The sequence below is a fragment of the Aythya marila genome (assembly GCF_965140915.1).
Source record: "Aythya marila genome assembly, chromosome: 9".
NCBI lineage: Eukaryota > Metazoa > Chordata > Aves > Anseriformes > Anatidae > Aythya > Aythya marila.
In genome coordinates, this window is record NC_139050.1 from 231,986 (window position 1) to 246,804 (window position 14,819).

General features: G+C 37.0%; 1 protein-coding gene and 1 long non-coding RNA gene across 12 annotated transcripts in view; one reads left to right on the forward strand and one right to left on the reverse strand.

Annotated features, from left to right (window-relative positions):
- The window catches only part of AGTR1 (angiotensin II receptor type 1), a 32,007-nt gene that overhangs the window by 9,774 nt on the left and 7,414 nt on the right, over window positions 1-14,819 (reverse strand). For 6 of the 10 annotated variants that reach the window (XM_082767249.1, XM_082767250.1, XM_082767252.1 and 3 more), the window contains one exon: window positions 1,639-1,916. The exons of the other annotated variants lie outside the window; for them this stretch is intronic. The gene's annotated coding sequence lies outside the window, so the exon portion shown is untranslated. The remainder of the gene's footprint in view (window positions 1-1,638; window positions 1,917-14,819) is intronic. 10 annotated transcript variants of the gene reach the window in all.
- The window catches only part of LOC309881382, a 260,443-nt gene that overhangs the window by 8,690 nt on the left and 236,934 nt on the right, over window positions 1-14,819 (forward strand). The gene's annotated exons all lie outside the window — the stretch shown is intronic.

Below are 14,819 nucleotides of genomic sequence, written 5' to 3' on the forward strand. Positions count from 1 at the left end.
TTTTTTTTTGCCCTCTTTATTTTTGTTCACAAATATACACAGTATGATCTACTTATGTTTTTTCTTTTTTTTTTTTCCATGGATGCATCTTATGGCTAATGCTACCAGTATTTCATACTTTTTCTTGATTTTTATAATTCCTGGGCCATATCCTGCTCCCATTTTCTGTGCAATCACAATTCCTTTCTAAAAACATGAGGATATGTTTCTCTTTCTAGATCTGAATAGAACAGAATAGAAAGTTCTAAATCTGAAAGTTGTGAACTTGCAGTTCATTCCCTGTGGGGTTCTACCCTAATACCACAGATATCAGCTGGCTTAATTACGAAGCATGTGTTTGTCTGGAACTTGCGTTGTCTGGATTCAGAAATTCATGCCACACAATTCTGTTGGATCATTTTTGTTTGGAATGCAGGCAGATGGAACCAGTAGACCCAAAATTAACCAAGTTTCCTTCACTTTGCTTTTCTTCTGATACGGCATGAAAGACCAGATTATTCATGACGGTCTTGATACAATGCCTATAGCAGGAGCTTTATCAGTGACTCTGTAGGGAGTTGGAAGTGAGCCATTGTTCACAAGTGCAGTATGTAACAGTTCAGTAGTTAAATAAATAAATCCCAAACCAGTCCAAGGCAAACAGCATACTGATTCTCAGATCACAAAGAACAAGGGGAAATTTTTTTTTTTGTATATCAGGTGTCATATGGGGGGCCAAGTTTAAATGTTTTCAAAACTGATTTCTATTTTAATGTAGACTTTGTGGAATAAAACAGAGGTAACAATGTTAGGAGTTCGGTGTACATTGTTAGATTATTTTTTAATGTAAATGAAAGCCAACAAACTTCTTTCAATTACTTAATAAATTTACAGTTCAAAATACAACTAGTTAATGAACATATGTTGTAACAGAGACTCAAAGTACCAAACGAATGTACAGTTATCTAGGTTATTTTTTTCCATAGATAGGTCCTATATCTCATGAGCAAAGTTATTCGGATATCTCAGAAACTACACTTAAGCATTAACATGTTGCATTAACAAAATAAATGAATACAGATTAGTTTTTTTTTGAATACAAAAAATTAGTTTTTTTTTCAACCAACCAACCTCCCCCAAAAAACTTTTTAAAGTTTTAATAGGAAAGTGAAGCATAGATTCACCTCAGCAAAGTCCACATAGGAAGCCTGTAGAAAAGTCAGGGACCAAACTCAAAACAGGGGTTGCAGTCTGTACCTTTTGAGCAAAGTATCCCTGTGGCTCTCACTTTATTATCTTTTAAGATTTTATATTATTATTTATTATCATAACCATTATATTCATTATATTTCTATAATTTATAATTGTATATACAACTCACATATTATATATCAATATATTTAATATTAATATAAAATTAATATTATATGATGTTATATAATATATAAATATATATACTCAATATTATTTAGAAATACATTTTTATATTTTTTATATTATTATATTATTATTGTTTCTGTCTTATTTTATGTTCTATTATTAGGTCTGCATTAGTTAGCTGATTCATTTCAATTAAGCTAACAGTGCAATTTCAAGATGTAGGTTCTTGCTAATTCTATCAGAATTGGAATATCTAGTTAACTGCAAGCAGTGACAAACCTTTTGTCAAGATACGCAGTGCAACACCTCCCAACATCTCCAATTCATTATGTGAATTTGTCTTGTTTCCTTGGTTGGTGAAGATGGCTCAATATGACATCAGCGATTTTAACCATGTTTAAGACATTAAAAAGTCAAGCAAATGCATCTCACGAAAACAAATGTGTGCCATTCTGATCATGTGTGGCAGTGTAATGCGTCCTGAGCTCAACTTCCTGCTTTCAAACTGCGCCAAATCTAGAGTAGTTGGTGTTTGCCTCTGTGGAATGTCATGCTGCCTGCAGGACAGGGAGAGACAACATAAAAAGTTTGCAAGATCAAGAAATACTCATATCTCAACCCTTGGTTGTGGAAGTGCCCAGGAAGGTTTGACAATAACTGGTAGATTCCACAATGCAATATTTGCCTTGCTGCAAAGGTGCTGTGTGGTTTATTCACTATAGAAGCCTTTGCTCACTTATATTCCCATTGAGATAATGGCCAAAGTAAGCAGTAAGAAACCAAAGCGAAGTCTCTACCAAGAACATGAGCATTGCAAGCCAGACATGCGGTAAAGTAGACCAGGGCGCAGTTAAGGCTGAGCAAGAAATTTCTCCATGACTAGATTAGTGGTTATACACATTTTATACAAAGCAGGTATTTCTGTATGAGAAGTACTGATGTGTTTGAAAATGTTGCAACTGAAATTGTGCACATTGGTAATACCATTTAAAGCATCTGAAATGACCTGAGTTAATATAATGATAATTGGATCATTTGAAGGCTGATACACAAGGAGATTTTTCCAAGAGGTTTGAATTGATGTGATTGTGAATTGTATGTCAACATCCATCTCAAACCATATTATCTGGTGAGCAGCAAATCCCTGTTGTATGCTACTGTCCTGTGACCTTTTATTTACTTTTAATTACAATGATTATAAGAAGTCACTGATCGTGAACTGATTCAGACTGCTCTACCAACTATTATTTATCTTTCTGTTCATTGCTGCTTTTGGGTGAGCATGCATCTTAATGAAACTGTCTACTGAAACAAGGAATGCTGGGTCTGTGCAAGTTAAAAAGCACTCTGCCTGGTGAAAGATAAGATCACACTGACCATGGCTTTCTGTGAGAACTTGATCAGATATAAATAGGTACGCAGATGTCCCAAGTCAATTTTTAAACAAAAATTTGTTTTTCATACTTGCTTTGACAGACTAAGTAAACTCTGATTGACCAACCCTGCCACAGTTTAGCCACCCTGACATTAGGTAATGTGTTTTTTTCCTTCTGATGGTAGGTGGATTATTTGCTTTTCTTACAAATGAGAAGATACTTCTGTTTGAGGATGATGCATTCTAATTTTATATAAGATTATTACACAGGTAGAAGAGAGGCTGTGAAATGTTTGGAATCATACATTCAATATATTAACTATGTTCACTTCCTTCTTGTGCCATAAGCTTTTTTCCTTTATCTTGGGAGTTTAGCTCCCCTCCCCTTCCTAATTTCTTGCATTTTATTTTTCTAATTGTTGAGAAACTAATGATACCTCCCAAATGTCTCATCTCACTACATTTTTTATACCCAACAGAACAACCCCCTTTATCACCACTGCCTTAATACCAGTCCTATACCTACTTCAGACTCTCCCCTGCTTTCCTGGGGTTCTTGAGCAGTACTACTGCTCACCTGGCAGTAAGATTATATTCCACAAATGCCCTGCATCAAATGGAGAAGGAGTCTGTTCAGAGACAGAATTACTGTTTAACAAATATGGATTTAGAAGATAAATGAATATAAATGTACTGACTGCAGTTCCTGTCTGAGCAAATATTCTGGTAGAAAACCTGTGCTCATGCAATTATAAAACCATGCTCCAGAACTGAAGGAAGAAATACTCTTTGGGAGCCCCATGGCTGTTGTCACTCATATGCAGATTCCCAGTGGAATGGCAAAGCTGAGCTTGCTGCACTCCCTAGTCTAGTGGCTCCAAACCAGTCTCATAAGTGAAATCTGTTCACTGCAGCATATGCCTGTTGCCAGTCTGTTCCCAAGGTGACATGTAGCAGCTCAAGACAGAAATGTTTTTAATTTCTTTAATTTGGAGATGCCCTTATCCTGTGGTTTTGATGGTGTGCTAGAACAGCACTACATTCTCAGGTTTCTCAAAGTGAATGTTCCAGCCTCACTTTCACTGAAATTGTAAATATGAAAAAGTATTTTTAGTCCACAGTTGATATGTGAAATGAGGAGGGTGAGAGCAATGCAAACACTTGGGCAAACAAAGGCAAAGGCTGGTAATTCAAGCTAGTGTGGCCTTGCTGTGTGCATAGGCCTCCTGTCATCACTGCCTCTATCTTCCACAGAGGTCATCTGACTTCATGGTAAATGACAATAAATCAAAACATTACTGAAATGGAACTGCATTGGCAGTATAGAACTGGAACACTGCCAGTGCATTGGTTCACGAGCAACAAGAACAGAAAGCAAGCTTCAAAAGATTCTTATTAGTAACTGTCAAGTTGGCTGTTGCTTTTGCAATTTTGGATCAAAAGGTGGTTTGATATGAGAACAAGTAGAATTTACAGGACCTTGTAATTGGCTGTGCGTTTTCTTTGAATAGCTGTCCTATTCAGTCTTGCATAAAGGAACAATCAGTCTGAAATTGCTGTCAATTTTGTGGTGTTTGGTTTTGGTAATCTTCTGAGTCACAGTACTGTGTTTAACTTTTTGCTTCAGAGGAATGCTCTGAATATACAGTATTAGCTTTATAAATGTGTATTTTTATGACCTATGCTAATATATTTCCAAATAACTGTATTATACTCAATTATTACTCTCACTTATTCCATAAGTTAAGTGGAGCCTTATCCATATTCATGTGTTTCACAGGAGTGGGGCCCTGATCTGAAATAAATTTTAATTAACTTATGCTTGGCTTACCCTATGCTAACGTGCAGCAGTTAAACGTTTTCAGCAATTAATTATTTTAACTATTACATATAAGAATCATGTAGAAGTGAGGTGTACTAGCGTTTTCTTGTCTTAAGGTGCAGTTTAAAAACTTACTAAAAATATTTATATTTTTTAATTCTGTAACCTATATGTGGATTCTTTGTATCTTCCCCTTGCAGGAGTTGGAGCTGGTCACCTTCATTCATGCTAGCTCTATAGAAATGGCAAATAAACTGCCTGTGATCTTTCTAGGATATAGTCCTACTGCATCAAAACTCTAAATTGGGTATTACTTATTTTGTGCTAGCAGAGGACTAGTTATTGCTGTCTCATAAACACAAACTATTTATGTACTCTGACCTTCTCTGTAAGAATTCTCTGTATTTGTTTCTTTGAGAATACTTCAAAAGTCTGTCCTTCTATGTTATGGCTTTCATAACTTATGCTGAAAAGAATAACATCTCTTCCATTTTCATAGGCTACTCTCATTATTTTCCCTTCACTTCCCAAGTAGCTTTCAACTCTGCAACTTTTTCCTCTGGAAACATCAATGCTTGAAGAATGACTGAACAGTGCAATTGGGCTTATTTTGAAAGTTGTTTTTCTTTTGAGTGGTTGGGGAAATGACACAGTTCAGCATGGTGATATTTAAATTGAAGTTGCATTTGAAGTTGCATGAGTATAATAGGGAAACCAAGGGAAACCAGCTGATGTGATTTTTTTGGACTTCAGCAAGGCTTTTGACACGGTTTCCCATAGGATCCTACTGGACAAAATGTCCACCATACAGCTAAATAAAAACATCATACGATGGGTGAGCAATTGGCTAACGGGCAGGGCCCAAAGGGTTATGGTAAATGGGGCTGTGTCAGGCTGGCGGGCGGTCACCAGTGGGGTCCCTCAAGGCTCCATTTTAGGGCCGGTACTTTTCAATATTTTTATAAACGATCTGGATGTAGGAATAGAAGGTATTTTGAGCAAGTTTGCTGATGACACCAAACTTGGAGGAGTTGTGGACTCGAATGAGGGTGGAAAGGCCTTGCAGAGGGATCTGGATAGGTTGGAGAGCTGGGCGATCACCAACCGCATGAAGTTCAATAAGAGCAAGTGCCGGGTCCTGCACCTGGGACGGGGAAACCCTGGCTGCACGTACAGACTGGGCGATGAGACGCTGGAGAGCAGCCTAGAAGAGAGGGATCTGGGGGTCGTGGTAGACAGCAAGTTGAATATGAGCCAGCAGTGTGCCCTGGCAGCCAGGAGGGCCAACCGTGTCCTGGGGTGCATCAAGCACGGCATCACTAGTAGGTCAAGGGAGGTGATTGTCCCGCTCTACTCTGCGCTGGTGCGGCCTCACCTCGAGTACTGTGTGCAGTTCTGGGCACCACAGTATAAAAAGGACATGAAACTGTTGGAGAGTGTCCAGAGGAGGGCTACGAAGATGGTGAAAGGCCTGGAGGGGAAGACGTACGAAGAACGGCTGAGGTCACTGGGCCTGTTCAGCCTGGAGAAGAGGAGGCTGAGGGGAGACCTCATCACAGTCTACAACTTCCTCGTAAGGGGGTGTCGAGAGGCAGGAGACCTTTTCTCCATTAACACCAGTGACAGGACCCGCAGGAACGGGGTTAAGCTGAGGCAGGGGAAATTTAGGCTTGACATCAGGAGGAGGTTCTTCACAGAGAGGGTGGTTGCACACTGGAACAGGCTCCCCAGGGAAGTGGTCACTGCACCGAGCCTGTCTGAATTTAAGAAGAGATTGGACTGTGCACTTAGTCACATGGTCTGAACTTTTGGGTAGACCTGTGCGGTGTCAAGAGTTGGACTTGATGATCCTTAAGGGTCCCTTCCAACTCAGGATATTCTATGATTCTATGATTAATATATATTTCCACCACTAGAGGTCTGTATTTCCTATTTAAAAATAGGATTATTATTTCATAATGAAATGTCATCACTTTCCGCAGTATCACTTTCCTTCAAGATTATTTCTTTAAAATGCAATGTAAGACAAAATACCCATCATAAACATCTGCATTTATGTAAAGTATAATGTACCAGTGTGAGCCATTTTAAATTTATTTTACTATCTACTTGCTTATGTCTAATTTCCTTTATGCTGGTATGCTTCTGTTTTTTCAGACCTTGACTCTGATTTATGCACTAGTAAGTTATGGAGCAAGGTCCTGATGCTTGAGTTTTTCAGATATATGCAGCTTAAACTCTAAAGGGTTTAAGCCAAAATAAGAAAAAATATGTTTACAGGGAGAGTGGATATATAGTTTACCTAAACAGTGTAGATTTTAAAAAAGTGTCACATACTCATAGATAATTTTTTAAACTCTACCTGTTATTAAACATGCAACTCTTTTTTTTTTTTTTTTTTTTTTTTCCTCAAGTATCACACAGGTTATTATTTAAAGTAATTCTAAGTTAACTTGACTCCAATATGTATTTTCCTATTTAGTGGAAGATGTTTTTATTGATGAAAATGCTGCTTCAGAACTACTTTTAATTTTAGATGAAATGGCAATGTGAGTCTACAGTTTGGTGATTTTTAGACCTTCTGTAGTATATATTTAAGAAATTGTAAGCAATGTCACAATTTGAAAACATATCTTTCTCCCCAGCCATACATACACGCAGACTTTCTGTTTTTTGCTATACAGCTGGGCATGTTTTTACACCTTTGGACACTCAGGATGTGATGATGGTTCTGCTTCAAATGATTTATTTAGCTAACCAGTCCTCTAATGCTGGCAAATATATTTTGATCCAGATAGAGAAGAAAGGTTATTAGTGTTGTGATGACATATTTATTTTATTGAAACTAGTAGATGAGCAAAGAAGAACTGAAAAGTTTATATTAACTGTATTATCTTGTGCCAGATAAGTAGAAATACTCAGTGTCTTGTTCTATATTCATGTGCAATGGGTTATACAGTGTCAGGGAACTTAAGGGATGTTTGGAAAAAACACTGTACAAGCCTATGAGGGTTATATCTTGAAGTTTCTAAAAGCAGAAGCATCTAGAGAGAATTAAAGTGATACACAGAGCCAGATTTAAAATGCATAATTAATGAAAATAATCTTTCAGTTGCACATTTTAGCACTGAGTGTTAGAAATGCATGTGGCAAACAGTGTTATAGGTGAAATGCCACCTCTAAAACACCAGTTTATGTCACTGTGGAGTTATGAATAAAAAACTTCTGATTACTTTTTTTCTTTGTAGACATTTTCCTGCAGTTACACTATTTGAAGACAATACTTAGCTGTAGAAAGTAAGCTGTTCTTCAGCATGTAGAACCCATGAAATTCTTTAAGACCTCAATTAATTGGGGTTCCATTCCCACCATGCTGGTAATTGAGTTACCGAGAGCACCTCCAGACCACTTCTGCTTAGAAAGAGAACAACTTGGAGTGGCTTTCAGTTATCCTAGTCATCTGCAGGAGACTGGCTCAGCACCAAGGCCAGTCTTGTTATTGCAGCCTCTGTTCTCAGGGGGTACTGAAGGTCTTCTGTTAATCCCCAAGATTTTGGAGAGAGTTGAGAAAGCTGTCCTATCCTGCTAGGAGTGGAAGAGATCTGCACTAGTTTTTGGATACTCTGACCCAGTTCAGCTTGTTAAAATTGAAAGTCTAGATGCAAAGCCCATGGGTGTAAGGGGAAACTTGCTGAAAGAAGCAGGCAAAATGGATCATGCCTTGAATGAAGAGCAATCCAAGTGCTAGAAAACTCTTTTAAACAGAAAAATGTTGGCTTCAGAAAAGCAACATCTCTATTAAAGCTTAGTACTATTACTGAATGCTTAATAATACTACGATGTAATACATGAGAAACTTTCTGCATGCTCTTTCCAACAACATACAGTTTAATAATATCACAGTTAGAATTCCATCTGCTGATGGAGCAGTGAAAGATTGGACAAGTTTTTGCCTGTACTTTTGTAGTACTTGCAGAGTTCAGGAACATTGGAAATACTTATTTATGCTACTTAGCTCTTTGGCCAAAGTTAATGCTACCTATTCCCTCCATCTTTTTTTTTTTTTTTTTTTTTTTTTTCCCAGAAGTTGGGAAGTTGATATATATATTTCTATGAAAATTTATTCACAGATGTTACTGTCAAGGAAGGATTGCTTAACCTCACTAGTTTCTCAACCTCATTAGAGTTTAGTGGTTTAGTAAGTGCTGGCGTGGCAATGGTTAGGTTATTTTGTACAAAAGTTTGTTGACTGAGCCACAGATCACTCATTATGGCTAGCCAAAAGTAAACTGTCAGGAAGTATTTTAGTTTATAGGTTTCATTTTCCACATCTTCTAGGTACGTGCTTAGCAGTAAACATTTTCTGGGAGCTTTTTCCTGTAAACACACATAATTTAGTTCACTGTTAAGTGGAGGAAAACCATCCTTGGGTTTAATAAATGCAGAACTGGATTCGACAACACTGAAAGACTAACAATGCTCAACATGCAGTGTATTCATCTAATCTCTTGAAGAATATTGATCAGGTGGTGGCGTAATAAATCACTGTTTCTGGTGTGACTGTGTACCTCTGGGTATCTTAAAATTTTTCATGTAATTTTCTGGTCTCTTTCTTCTTTATTCATCTTCAATATATTCATCATCAATATAGCAAACTCTATTTCATTCTTTGAACAAGACTGTAAGAGTGTGTTTAAAACTCTCTGGTGTTTAGTATGTCATTAGGTATTATATATCCTTAGGAGATGTAAATATAAAATTATCCATGCAGCAGTAACTTAAAACTTTAGTTTTTAACTTTAGTTTTAAACTTTTTAGTTTTAGTTTATTTTTTTTTTAAATAAATAAACTGATAAAGTGAAATAAACGTCTACCTTAAGAGTTCTAGTTCAGTACTTAAACTAAACATCAAAAGGTTAAGCTTCAGAAAAAATGCCTGAAAGGTGAATCTCTAAATGATATCCCCATGTCCCATGGGACAGACACTTGTTCTGTCTTGATATAAATGAAGATCTTTTCTCATGTAGGTTACTAAACCTGTAGCTGAATTTCTTTTTAAATATAAGAAATTCACTGTTAAAACAGAAGGTAGTCATTCTTCTGGTTTATACCACAGGGTAAAGAATTGCCTCTTTGTCTAATAAACACCAAAGACAATTGGATATATTGGCTCTTTGAAATGAGGGTATTACCTATCATTATCAATCAGCATGGAGTTTTGCACCTCTGTTCTAGCCATTAGCTTTATCAGAAAGGAAGAGTAGTGCCCTCCTAAGAGAGAAAAATGATCTGTGAGTATTAGGCTAACCTAAAGGCTGTTTATCAGGGTCCTATCAGTTCCTCCCTTTTTTAACCATTTACTGCATAGTGCCCAAAAAGGAAATACTAGAACTTCTACAGTTTTCAATATCAACATGAAAAGATTTTTTTGAAGGGCAACATAACATAAGGTACTGTTTTATTATAAACATACAGCTAACTGTACATTCATAATTTCAAATCTGATGCCTCATTATGCAGTATCTTTAGGGTATTTTTGAAGTACCCAAAAGAGTCCATAGTTAAGAAGAATGAAGCCATCAAGTCCCAGAACGAATAAAAGTGATATTAGTTTGAACTGTGAAAGGTTACGTACTGAACGGTTACTTTCTCCAAATGATAGTAAATGAGTGGATTAACACATTTCCTTTATTGCAGCTGGAATTGCCTATATAAAATATAGTGTGCCCCATGTGATTATTTTTAATAAAAGATGGAAATCAAATTCAGGTTTGCCAAGAGCAAGTGAAATCATTTGACGAATTTTAAGTTACTATTCTGATAGCTTAGTTCCACAGAATAAGTTTTAAAGTATTTTTTAATTGCATAGCAATACATGTCCTACGCAAATGTAGCTTCTGGACACCTAAACACACACCTGAAATTTCTGTTAGCACATCATTTCCACGGAGAATGAACTATAAACTGCTATGGTGAACTCCTCCAATCTGAGGAGTAAGGGAGCTTATATTAATTCTGGCCTACATCCAGATCTGTATTTCAGCCTGATGTTAAAAAGGCTAAGTAGAAACAGGGTGGTGGGAAAACTTACTGAAGTAAAAGGCACTGCTGAAAACCCTTATTATGCCCTCTTCTAACAGAACAGAGACCAGGTATCACACGGGAGATACCTCACCTGTTTTCAAATCACACATAAAATCATGATTGGACTTACTGGGTATTTAATACACCTGTTTCTGTCTTAAAAGCTATGGGGTACTCTTCACTCAAGATTGTGGGTACCTTCATCAGGTACAGCATTAACTACCACTCTTCCTTTCCACCTTGCAGCAGAAATACTGTGGTGGTTCAGAGCACAAAGGGCTTAATAAGGTGCTACAAGACATTTTCCATGCTCTTGGGTGTATCATCAGCCTCTGGTTGTTCTTATTTCTTGCTAGAGTGAATGTCTTTGTGCATCCAACACTGAAAGACTTCTTAGTTTCACTGTCAAGATCTTAGTATCTGCAAATGGTTTCACCAGTCCTTTAGAACATAGCTATCACCTGGAGGGTGGTCTTTCTGGGGGAAATAAAGACCACTTCCACAAACTGCTCTGAATGTAAGATAAGAGCCCTTCTTTCTACTGCTGTTCAAGGATGAGACAATGTTGATCAGCTCTTTTAAAAAATATTCACATGTATAAAGACAATGGTTTCAACTTGCAGGTCCCAACTGTTCCGTGCATTGCCAAGACCAGAACTGAATCTGACAGGAAGAAATGGTACTTGCACGGCTGCCTTTGTGGTACTGAAGGTCTTTAGCTATTTGTGTTCAATTTGAAATGCAATACCACTGAAAAGGCATGAATACAATTATCAAGCTGAGGTCGCCTCAAATGCTCAAGTAAAGGCAAGTTTTCTGGATTTCTCTTCTCATTTGCATGATCTTATTCTGTGATTTCTTTTTTTTTTTTTTTTTTTTTAACCACTTGACATGTTTGTACTTCAGTCACTTGCTCTTCCTCTGGTTTCACTGAGGCAACTTGTGTTGTACTAGTAGTGGGGCTAGTCTTTTGATGGCATACTGCAAATGTTTTATCTTTGCAATACTAGTAGTGGGGCTAGTCTTTTGATGGCATACTGCAAATGTTTTATCTTTGCAACTTCTTGAAAACAGGAAAATGCGGAGTCTACACAATCCTATGTAGATAAAGATCCTGTGACAGAAATAACGCATTTCTGTTATCTAAAACAATTAACAGATGATGCATTAGAGTTCTGTAAGCCTGCTGCTTACTTTTGCTAACTGGTGGGTTAGCTTAAATCATATGCATAGTAACTATGTGATTTTCTACAAAATTCCTGAAACTCAGTCAAACTTTGGGAAACTCTTACTGATGTCACTACTCATGAAGTTGGGCAAATGCTGAAAATCTCGTATGTAAACTATTGCTCTTTTGGTGTTGTGTGAAGAAGGACTTTTCAAAAAAGCGTGTTTTTTAGGGACACTGACAATACAGAAAATGCAGATGGAAATGTTTTGTATGTTGAAAGGAAAGAAGGTGGGGGGCTTTCCTAAGGTGTTCAAACACAAAGGGTTGAATGGACCAGATATACCAATATTGGTAAGAAAAGAGGTAGCTGTTCATTTGTTAAAACACCCAAGGAAAATTCACAGAATATAGAAATTGATTTTATACAGCAGAAAGGGGTGAGAAGTTAGGAACCTCAGGAGTGCTACATAAATCTTTCTTTTTGTGAGTCAAATGAAATCTTTGCCACTTTAGAGGTTATTTGCATTCTGGGATTTATCTTTTTGATGATCACAGTTATGGTGATGCTTTGGAGCCTTGAGAGTAACAGCTACTCACACAGACTAAGGCTCGTTGAATTGAAACCAAAAATATTAGTGTCTCATGGAGATTTCTTGCTCACAAACTATTATTCCCAAACTGACTCCAGGACATGAAGAGGGTACATGTATGCATGGGTTCTTCCTAACAGTTTTTGCTGCATATAAACCTTAACACTTTAAAGTCTAAAATATTAGAAATGCGCATCATTTAACATGGCTGTTAGCCAGAGCAATTTCTGCAACAATTAATATTTTTTTTTCTCAGGAATACAATATTACTCCCAAACATGGGCTGTGAGAAAGTAACAGCTATGCAGGTCTCTTCCAGACTCCCCTGCCCCCCACACTGAAGACTTTCTACATCTTCAGCTTTTATTAATTGACATGAGTCAATGACAAGGTAAATGGTTATGTCTTTTAATGGTTATATCTTTTAGTTTATTAAGCCCAGTTGTACTGCTAGGTAACTTGTGTGAAATGAAATATACATGTAGTATGTGGTGAAACCCTGGACTCTTCTGATTTTGGTTCAAGGGAGAAAAAAAAAAAAAGGTGGTAAATGATAAAACATCTCTTAAATTCTGCAAAGAATGATAAAATAACAATGGCATGGGTCATCACATGATAGAAGACAAGTATTACTAAATGGAAGCTGAAAAAAAAAAAAAAAGCAGTATAGCCAGATTAGGAATGGCTATAAGAGGGGTATTATGGTCTACTCTGTGAAAGTCTGGGTACTACTGACTGAGGTAATTAAGTGTATACTTACCAGCACATGGGCAAAAATAAGTAAAATTTGCTGAGTTCAAACTAGTGGTGGTTGATAATTTAGCAGAAAATTAGAATTCATGCATCTAAATTAAAAATAATATTCTAAAATGTCTAATGCACGAGTGACATACTGACAGTGATTGCATCTTGCTGTGGGCATCTTCTCTGTCATTGGCAGAGATCACATTAGAGAACAGAATAGAAAGGCAGAGCTGCAGTTGTTTCCTTGTAAAGTAAGTGGTCTTTCTAGGAGAAAAGTTGTTTTTTCTTTCTTTTATTTTCTTTTTTAATCAAGGTGCAAGGTTTCAGATCTCTAGTTTTATTTACTGTGAAGGAAGCAGCTCAAAATCAGTGGTGTTACTAGTACAAAACTACTGAAAGGGATATTCTAATTAGGTTTCTGTTGTTTTCTATAGATGTTTGCAGGAGGAAGGGCAGGGGACACAGCTAATAACTTTGTAGACAACGATGGGTGATGGGGCTTCTTTGTGGAATTATAGGTTAGTGCAAGTAGAGGCTTCCCTGGTAGTCCCTCTCCCACTGTCATGTTCTGCTAAACTAGAAGATGAAGAGGTAAAAGTTAACACTATATATGTAACTCAAGCTCCTGAACAGTTTTCTTTAGTTAAAAGTGAGATATTAAATATGAGCAGTAAACTCTGCAAGATACTCTTTTTGGTACCAGGAACTGGTATAAAGAACAGCCTTTCTGTATGTACTTTTAAAACAGTAAGAAAGGTGCATAAATTTGCTCCAACTTGTGTGGCACATTGATAACGTTCTAACATGCATGGAAATATCTAATGTGTGTGAGGCTTCACCTGTACATTCAGGAGGACTTTTTCCTGCCATGAACTAAGTCACCAAAATGGGCCATGAGGCACCTAAGAGCTCTACAAGTTTAACACACAGCCCCTTCTGCAGGTTGTGCTTCGTATTTTTACTTTTTCCCCCTGCAAACACAGAAGGCAAGTGTAAGTTAATGAATAACAAGCCACTGAAGAGTTTTCAAGTTTGAGAAATACATTATGTATGCAGTACAGATATTTTCATCTGCAACAACAGCTAATCTGTCAAAAAGTGGAAGAAGGGGGGAAAAAAAACTTGCATGTTTTTATCTAATATACTCTCACTAAAAAGCTGTGACAAATCACATCCCTGTTTCCCACCTATCATCAGTGGTTAAAGTGACTGATAGAAACTTTTGCTTGAGTAATGAAAACATTTGCTAAAAAATAAACACTCATGCAGATGCAGCATTCATACGTGGACATGGACATTATCAATGTCACTAAAATATGTCATGTTAATTAAACCATTTAACATGGAAGATCTAGCACTACATTTCTGACACCATGGCTGGTGACTTTCACACAGCTTCCTGCTAATCAAGACATTATGGCTCTGGGGAAAAACAAATTCCATGTTGAATATTTTTTTTTTTCAACTTCACTGTGAAAAATAGTGTTTGTCCTACTGGAGAACTTATAAAGTGAAAGCAAGTGTATTGTAAATTTCTGTGTAAGGAAATAGATGTTAGATTTCGACGCCCTTGTTCAAAAGCAGCTTTGTTTTCCATGTGTCATAATTCAGCACTATGTAACAGGATTTGTTTCACTGGGTCCAGTTGAGACCCTTGATTATTGTTCTGTTATA